General features: G+C 43.9%; 1 pseudogene; it reads right to left on the bottom strand.

Annotated features, from left to right (window-relative positions):
• Positions 1 to 3,470: 3,470 nt before the first annotated feature.
• On the bottom strand, positions 3,471 to 3,588 carry LOC124620456 (annotated as a pseudogene).
• Between the last annotated feature and the right edge of the window lie 5,953 nt (positions 3,589 to 9,541).

Raw genomic sequence — 9,541 nt, 5'->3', positions numbered from 1 at the left:
ACAATTTCAGATGTTTTGAGAAAATACACTCCTGGAAATGGAAAAAAGAACACATTGACACCGGTGTGTCAGACCCACCATACTTGCTCCGGACACTGCGAGAGGGCTGTACAAGCAATGATCACACGCACGGCACAGCGGACACACCAGGAACCGCAGTGTTGGCCGTCGAATGGCGCTAGCTGCGCAGCATCTGTGCACCGCCGCCGTCAGTGTCAGCCAGTTTGCCGTGGCATACGGAGCTCCATCGCTGTCTTTAACACTGGTAGCATGCCGCGACAGCGTGGACGTGAACCGTATGTACAGTTGACGGACTTTGAGCAAGGGCATATAGTGGGCATGCGGGAGGCCGGGTGGACGTACCGCCGAATTGCTCAACACGTGGGGCGTGAGGTCTCCACAGTACATCGATGTTGTCGCCAGTGGTCGGCGGAAGGTGCACGTGCCCGTCGACCTGGGACCGGACCGCAGCGACGCACGGATGCACGCCAAGACCGTAGGATCCTACGCAGTGCCGTAGGGGACCGCACCGCCACTTCCCAGCAAATTAGGGACACTGTTGCTCCTTGGGTATCGGCGAGGACCATTCGCAACCGTCTCCATGAAGCTGGGCTACGGTCCCGCACACCGTTAGGCCGTCTTCCGCTCACGCCCCAACATCGTGCAGCCCGCCTCCAGTGGTGTCGCGACAGGCGTGAATGGAGGGACGAATGGAGACGTGTCGTCTTCAGCGATGAGAGTCGCTTCTGCCTGGGTGCCAATGATGGTCGTATGCGTGTTTGGCGCCGTACAGGTGAGCACCACAATCAGGACTGCATACGACCGAGGCATACAGGGCCAACACCCGGCATCATGGTGTGGGGAGCGATCTCTTACACTGGCCGTACACCACTGGTAATCGTCGAGGGGACACTGAATAGTGCACGGTACATCCAAACCGTCATCGAACCCATCGTTCTACCATTCCTAGACCGGCAAGGGAACTTGCTGTTCCAACAGGACAATGCATGTCCGCATGTATCCCGTGCCACCCAACGTGCTCTAGAAGGTGTAAGTCAACTACCCTGGCCAGCAAGATCTCAGGATCTGTCCCCCATTGAGCATGTTTGGGACTGGATGAAGCGTCGTCTCACGCGGTCTGCACGTCCAGCACGAACACTGGTCCAACTGAGGCGCCAGGTGGAAATGGCATGGCAAGCCGTTCCACAGGACTACATCCAGCATCTCTACGATCGTCTCCATGGGAGAATAGCAGCCTGCATTGTTGCGAAAGGTGGATATACACTGTACTAGTGCCGACATTGTGCATGCTCTGTTGCCTGTGTCTATGTGCCTGTGGTTCTGTCAGTGTGATCATGTGATGTATCTGACCCCAGGAATGTGTCAATAAAGTTTCCCCTTCCTGGGACAATGAATTCACGGTGTTCTTATTTCAATTTCCAGGAGTGTATCAAACACAGCTACCACATATTTTACCCTGTCTCTTGGTATTGGCAATGGTCCAGTTACATAGACAGCAACCATCTGTGATGGAGCTGTCGTAACCATTGGTGTAGTTCATTCCTAGTACTACGAGTACATGGTTTAGTTTTTTGACAAATGAGGCAAGACCTTCCAAGTGTTTTGACTTTATGATGTAAGTTCGAAAAAGAACAGTATCTAATTAACAGATCGGTGCACTTATTGCCACCAAGATGTCCCCAACAATCGTGAGTGTACCATATGAGACTGTTAACAGACCATGTTTTCTGAGGTTTCTTTCATTCTGTGATACAAAATATCATTTTACATCTTACATAATTTGCCAAATTCTCCATCTGGATTGTTATTCAGTGGGATATTTATCCCATACCACAACCTAGCGACACATGCGTACATATTTGTTCCGTGTGGTGGGATCTGTAAGCAACAGGATTTTAAACTCAGTAGACTGTTCTACTATGCCCACAAACTCAGGTAAATCTCTAGGTAATCTGGATGATGTGTCTGCAGTCACATTATCCGTTCTCTTTATGTGTATGATTTGGAAGTCGTAATCTTGCAAAGCCAAAATCCACCTTGTTAGACGTTTGTGCAGTAAGCGGCATGTCAGCACATAATTAAGCACTTGGTGGTCGCAAAATATTATTACCTTTTTACCGTAGACTTAATAATGAAATTTCTTTAGTGCCCATAACACTGCGAGTGCTTCAAGTTCTGTTGTGGAATAGGACTGCTCGCAGGAATTCAGCACACGACTTGCAAATCCTATTATTTTAATTTCAGTTTGTTGCCTTTTATATCCCACTTGAAATAAGCAACATCCCAACCCACAAAAAGATGTTTCTGTCACAAGATTAAAATCTTGTGACATGACAGGATGGTGCAATATCTCCACATTTATTAGTGCTTCTTTGATTTGATGCCCTCTTGCATTCTTCAGTGAAAATCCAAGGTTTAATAACTGAGCAGGTATAAATCGCCTAAAAAAGGAGGCCATTCTAGAAATGCCTTTAGTTGCTTTTTGTTATTAGGGTATGGCATCTCCTCTATTGCTTTTAATTTCTCAGGATTGGGTAAGATTCCCATGGGAGAAATGTGTCCTACAATCTTTATTTCCTCACAACCAAATTTAGATTTTTCAAGCCTGGCCATAACTCTACTGCTGCAAATCTTGTTAACACATGGTGTAAAATCTCCAAATGTTCATACCAGGCTTCTGTTGCTATTAGGATATCATCCACATATACCATTACGTTTTAGAAAAGGTCAGGCCCTAATACATTGTGCAGTGTCATAATGAACACACCCGCACTGACATTCAACCCAAATGGTAAAACATGGAACTGTGACCTCTACTGGCAAATATAAACGCGGTATATTTCCTCAGAGCTTGAGTCAAGGGCACGTGCCAGTAAGAACCTTTTAAATTAAGGTTTGTTAAATACTTGACACATTGAAATTTCTGGATTTGTTTTTCTGTATTTTCGGGTCTGGTCTGAACGGGTATCATTATGTTATTAATGCCCCGTGGTCCAATACTAATCGAACACTACTGCCTGTTTTCATAACTGCTAACAGCGGAATACTATACGGTGACATCGAAGGTTCGATTGTCTGCCAACACAGCATCTTTATTCCTACAGTTGGCCTTTTAGACCACGGTACACAGTAGGTAGCACGACAGAATGTTTGATGGGGCTTCACTTGCATGTCAAATTCATATCCCTTAATGATTCCTGTTTTTTCGGAAAATACTTTCACAAATTGATTTAAAACTTAACTCCTCCCGCACAGGCCATGAAGGCACAAATATACCAACTGGCCACCATGTCATCCTCAGCCCACAGGCATCGCTGTATGCTGATATGGAGGGGCATGTGGTCAGCACACCGGTCTTCCGGCCTTATGTCAGTTTCCGAGACTGGAGCCGCTACTTCTCAATCAAGTAGCTCCTCAGTTTGCCTCACAAGGGCTGAGTGCACCCCGCTTGCCAACAGCACTCGGTAGACCGGATGGTCACCCATACAAGTGCTAGCCCAGCACGACAGTACTTAACTTCAGTGATCTGATGGGAACTGGTGTTACCACTGTACCAAGGCTGTTGGCACAAATTGATTTAACAGTTGTCTGAAGTCAGCTTGTTGTGGCTGGCTTAAGTAAGAAGATTCGGCTACTTTTCCTTCAGTTCTTGTTTAAGAGTGACAGCTTCCAACTCCCAATCAGGTTCCTGTTCATTACTGCTCTGTTTAATGACACAGTCATTGTTACCAAATGTATCTAGATCACTGACAGTTACCCAGACATTTCGGCAATAATTTATATATGTGACAGGGTCGTAACCAGTGACAGGTCAATTTGCCAGTTATGGTAGGATAAAGTGCAATTGGCCCGGGAGAGGTCAATTCTCGCATTCATTTCCCATAGCGCATCAAGTCCCAGGATGCAAGGCACTGTAAGATTCCTTACCACAAGGAATGAGCATAATATGGCTTCTTTTTCCGTGGCGATCTCAACCTGCACCTGATTCCTTATCATTTTCACTCTGCCCCACAGAGCACCTACAACCTTACAATCTTCCACTGGCAAGATGTGTAACTTCTTCAAACGATTGATGCATTTTAATTATTGCTCATCTATGACAGAGACCCTCGCCTCTGTATCAAGGATTACTCTCACTTCTATTCCATTTATCTTTGCTATAAACACAGCCTGTACATTATCTACCTCCTGTTGTTTTGCCGACCACAGATCAATTCTTCTTTAATATCGCTTCTGTCATTATAATGGAGTGAATGTACACCCACATTCTGCCTGCCACCCCCCCCCCCCCTTTAACCTTGCCGACCGTCTGGGAAGGGCTTACAGAGGTCAGCCAGAGTTTAACAGTCTGTCGCACACTGTCGAAACTGGTCTGTCACGTCTGTAATTCTCACCGCATCAGTTACAGTTTGCGATACACCATGAGCGACATACACATGTGGCTGACTATTCGGTGGCTGTGGTGTGGTTGGTGGCATCGGAATAACGTTGATATGGTTAACAGGCACATAACCTGTCAGCATGGCTTGTTGTGTTTGCCAATTCCCTGTCCCTGTCCATCGCCACTGCTCATTGTTTGTTCGCATATTTTTATTTACAAAGTTGGAGTTTCCTCCCCCTTTGCTTCGTCTTTTTTGGTTATAATTGTCTCCCCCTCTTTTTGGTGGAGACTGGTTCATATTGGCATACTGGTTCACACTATACCCATTACTATTCCAGCTATTATTTGCAGGCGGCCCATTATTCACTGAGTTCGCCTTTTTATGGAAATTTTCTCCATGCAAATATTCATTGTTTTCGCCAGAACCATTTTTACGAGGGCTACCATCCCCATGATTTCTGGTTTTGTTATTCCCTTGACCATTATTTGAGTTCCCTCGCTCGCTCTGTTGGGCATCCCCATGTATCAAGTGCCGAGAATCTATCGTTGCCATGAACAATTCTAAGTTTACCACAGCAGTGGTTAAAAGGTTTATGGTTGTACACCTGTTTACGCAATCATTCCTGCACAGACATAGACCAGTACATGGCTAGGAATTTGTTCTCAAATTCCGTGAACATCGGACATTGTTCCGCAATTTCCATCGCACGCTGTGGTGCATCCCCCGTAATAAATGAAATCATGAACTGAATTTTCTGGAGGTCCATCAATGAGAATCGTATCACGTTTCGAAAACTTTTGACAAAAATCACAGGATGTATACTTTTCTTTTCATCATTAAAGGTTTGAAATTGCTGGTGTTGAATTAAAGATTCTTCGTGTTTTACTTCTGCTACCGTTGGTAACACTCCAGCCTCGTTTGCAGCCACAATCCTTGCATAATTCATCAGAGATAGCAGTTACATTCTCTTGCAATCTGATTTTTCTACTCTGTGCATATCAAGTGGTACATTTCTGTATTGCACTTTTCTACCAGGTGTCGTGCCGGTCGATGATTGTGTCTCGAGCTCCAGCTTGTCTGACACAATCATCAATCATTTATTCTAAATTGGTTGACATATTTTAACGTTTCTATGAATTAGTTTGACGTAAGGTCGTGTACTCATCATTGCATCAACGATCTGTCACAGACGTAGTCCTGGATTCTTAGACAGTTACTGTAACATTTAACTATTTGATTAAATGAATATTTAATCCTGCATTATGTTTCAGCAGTGTATTTATTGCGATCTCAAAGAAAATCAAAACATCTTTACGAAACTCAAATAAGTAGTAACATACTTACAATAATGAAATGAATCTTACTCAACAAGCTACATGCTTTCGGTCCAACTTGACACAAAGTACTGACTGACTCTGCCAATATGGCTGCCCCTATATATATATAAATCCAAAAAATCCTCAGTATTTTTATAAAGGGTGTTTTGATAAAATTAAAATTAAAACTTATCTTAATATTAATAACTAATATTGTAAGTAAGTAAGAAGATTCGGCTACTTTTCCTTCAGTTCTTTGTTTAAGAGTTGCTTACATATAACAAACTTAAACCATTTGATATTTTATAAATGGGAAAATAGTCAAATATGAAATATTAAGAATACTTTGGATGTTTTTATTAATTACAGAAGATTCATACTGAAGTGAACATTCCTACCAACTACTGGACGTACACTCTTCAATACAATTTCAGTGTACTAATCATCTTATTAGTAACTATTCCAGAGGTACATGTTTATCTGCATCCCTATAATATTTACGTCAGAAATTTTCTGTTTATGGTCGAAAATATTTTTTAAATCAGTTTTTAATGGACTGTTACGTCTCAACAACCCCCAAAAGGATTTGTGCAACTAAAAGTTGAACAGAACCTTTTCTGACAGATCTAAGTAACAGTACACAATAAACTGAGGAACAAGCATTTTACTTGTGGTATGAGATAAATCCTGTGTTTGATTAAATATGTAAATTAATATGACACATTATGCAAAAATGATTACTCAATAGTACAAGGAAAGAACAAGTTATTTCTTAACTGTATGGAGTCACATGTAACTTTGAGTCTCAAAACTATTATAAAATTCCTAAGTGTAAATGCACTAATCTCTGTACTTTACATAAAATATCAGATTACGGTACACTGACTGTTTTGTTGATAGTCTTGATGTTTGCAGTACACAGACTTCTTTATGGATAATCTTGAAGTTTGCAGTATGCAGACTGCTTTGAAGAAAATCTTGAGGTTTGCGGTATGCAGACTGCTTTGTTGAATGAAATATCTGACACCAATGGCCAATCTTACTATTTTTCATTTGTCTAGACACTTCCAACACCTCCTTCCCACCTTTACAATCATTCAAATATTAATTACTGTATTTTTTCAGGAATATATGTGCAACACAGTTCTTGCTTTTCCCTTCACAGTAAGTGCTTGCATATAACAGAATGATACTTAAGAGTGCAGTTACATATTACTGAGTGACAATATAGAATAACTTGAATAAGTGACTAAGACATCATATTGGTTGTGTTTTATAAGTGATTGGACATCACAACAATTATGTGGCTGGGTCTTATACATAGGTAAGTGTTCACCATCATAATGAATCATAAGTGACTGGTACATCATGACAAAAATATGATTAGGCTTTATACACTGGTAAGTTGGTTTGTGCATTATATATAAAACGTATTTATGTGACAGAGAGTAGTATAAATGAGGCATTCCTCACGACAACATAGTGACATGACAGAGCATACTTGTATATAAGTAAGTGTTCACAATTTTGAGTGCTGATATATGGCTGAAAAAATACATAAGTAAATGTTTACCACTTGGGTGTCAACACACATCAAAACCAGACATAAATATATATATAGTATGACAGAGCATAGTTAGATTTAATAACACAGAAATGCTAGCTTGTGCCCTAGATCCTCTTATAAAATAGGCTTTAGTCACCTAATTAAAGCTGGCACAGTAAATGAGAAGTGTCTCAGCAATAGAGACATATGTGTATGGAAAGAGGGATGGACGGTTTGGTACTCTGATGAGAAGTAAGAAATAAAATAAAAGATTCTCAGAGTGTTGGAGCTGAAGAAGGAAAGATGAAAGATCCCACAGACAGGAAACCCCCCCCCCCAACCACGACCCCCACTGTTCCAGTACTTCACTGTAGCGCCGGAGGGAGAAGTGTGTTCGGCATTCCCTACAGAACTTGCCACAGCTTCACCTTCCCAGTCCCCGAAAATTAATCCCAACACTCCCTATTGACCGATCGCGGAAGGGTGAACAATTAGCATTTTGCATGACAGAGTAATTGACATATTTAACACTGTGTTGGTTAATTCAAATAACAAATGCTAGATACAACCAGCTGTCTTACAAGCAGTCCCTCTAATATCTGGCTTTCATTAAACATAATTAATTACATAAATATGAAAATATTGAAACCTGTGACATAACTGATACACAAACATAGAAAATCTAAACCGAGGTATAGAATTACTGTGTTCCTCTGATGTCTGTTGCAGCTCAAACATAATTAGTACAGAAACATGAAAATATAGAAATAAGTTACACAAATATCATATTGAATTACTGCATATCCCATATCGATAAACAAACAAAGTAGGAAGCATGTCTGAGATATAAAATTTAATTTTCTGGGTTCTCATCTGAACATCATATACACTCCTGGAAATTGAAATAAGAACACCGTGAATTCATTGTCCCAGGAAGGGGAAACTTTATTGACACATTCCTGGGGTCGGATACATCACATGATCACACTGACAGAACCACAGGCACATAGACACAGGCAACAGAGCATGCACAATGCCGGCACTAGTACAGTGTATATCCACCTTTCGCAGCAATGCAGGCTGCTATTCTCCCATGGAGACGATCGTAGAGATGCTGGATGTAGTCCTGTGGAACGGCTTGCCATGCCATTTCCACCTGGCGCCTCAGTTGGACCAGCGTTCGTGCTGGACGTGCAGACCGCGTGAGACGACGCTTCATCCAGTCCCAAACATGCTCAATGGGGGACAGATCCGGAGATTTTGCTGGCCAGGGTAGTTGACTTACACCTTCTAGAGCACGTTGGGTGGCACGGGATACATGCGGACGTGCATTGTACTGTTGGAACAGCAAGTTCCCTTGCCGGTCTAGGAATGGTAGAACGATGGGTTCGATGACGGTTTGGATGTACCGTGCACTATTCAGTGTCCCCTCGACGATCACCAGTGGTGTACGGCCAGTGTAGGAGATCACTCCCCACACCATGATGCTGGGTGTTGGCCCTGTGTGCCTCGGTCGTATGCAGTCCTGATTGTGGCGCTCACCTGCACGGCGCCAAACACGCATACGACCATCATTGGCACCCAGGCAGAAGCGACTCTCATCGCTGAAGACGACACGTCTCCATTCGTCCCTCCATTCACGCCTGTCGCGACACCACTGGAGGCGGGCTGCACGATGTTGGGGCGTGAGCGGAAGACGGCCTAACGGTGTGCGGGACCGTAGCCCAGCTTCATGGAGACGGTTGCGAATGGTCCTCGCCGATACCCCAGGAGCAACAGTGTCCCTAATTTGCTGGGAAGTGGCGGTGCGGTCCCCTACGGCACTGCGTAGGATCCTACGGTCTTGGCGTGCATCCGTGCATCGCTGCGGTCCGGTCCCAGGTCGACGGGCACGTGCACCTTCCGCCGACCACTGGCGACAACATCGATGTACTGTGGAGACCTCACGCCCCACGTGTTGAGCAATTCGGCGGTACGTCCACCCGGCCTCCCGCATGCCCACTATATGCCCTCGCTCAAAGTCCGTCAACTGCACATACGGTTCACGTCCACGCTGTCGCGGCATGCTACCAGTGTTAAAGACTGCGATGGAGCTCCGTATGCCACGGCAAACTGGCTGACACTGACGGCGGCGGTGCACAAATGCTGCGCAGCTAGCGCCATTCGACGGCCAACACTGCGGTTCCTGGTGTGTCCGCTGTGCCGTGCGTGTGATCATTGCTTGTACAGCCCTCTCGCAGTGTCCGGAGCAAGTATGGTGGGTCTGACACACCGGT

Source organism: Schistocerca americana, chromosome 6 (assembly GCF_021461395.2).
Source record: "Schistocerca americana isolate TAMUIC-IGC-003095 chromosome 6, iqSchAmer2.1, whole genome shotgun sequence".
Classification (NCBI taxonomy): Eukaryota; Metazoa; Arthropoda; class Insecta; order Orthoptera; family Acrididae; genus Schistocerca; species Schistocerca americana.
The sequence above is the reverse complement of the archived record's forward strand: the minus strand, read 5'-3'. Positions and strand labels throughout refer to the sequence as shown.